Here is a 405-nt window from a genome sequence, read left to right on the forward strand (position 1 = left end):
TTATTTATTTATTTTTATTTTATTTATTTATTTTTATTTATTTTTATTTATTTTTATTTTTTATAGATTCTGAGTTGTGCTGCTGCTGGGGCGGAGATGGTGCGGCTGACGGTGCAGGGCCCCAAGGAGGCTGAGGCTAGTGCTCGTATAGTAGATAAACTAAGAAATGTAAGAATACATAAATAAATAAATAAATAAATATAAATAAATAAATAAATATAAATAAATATAAATATAAATATAAATAAATAATAAAGAGGAGAGAAAGAGACAGAGAAAGATGTATTATAGTGCTGACGCTAGTGCTCGTATAGTAGATAAACTAAGAAATGTAAAAATAAATAAATAAATAAATAAATAAATAAATATAAATAAATAAATAAATATAAATAAATAAATAAATAT

Source organism: Eimeria mitis, genomic scaffold, assembly GCF_000499745.2.
Source record: "Eimeria mitis Houghton genomic scaffold, Emh_scaff3247, whole genome shotgun sequence".
Classification (NCBI taxonomy): Eukaryota; Apicomplexa; class Conoidasida; order Eucoccidiorida; family Eimeriidae; genus Eimeria; species Eimeria mitis.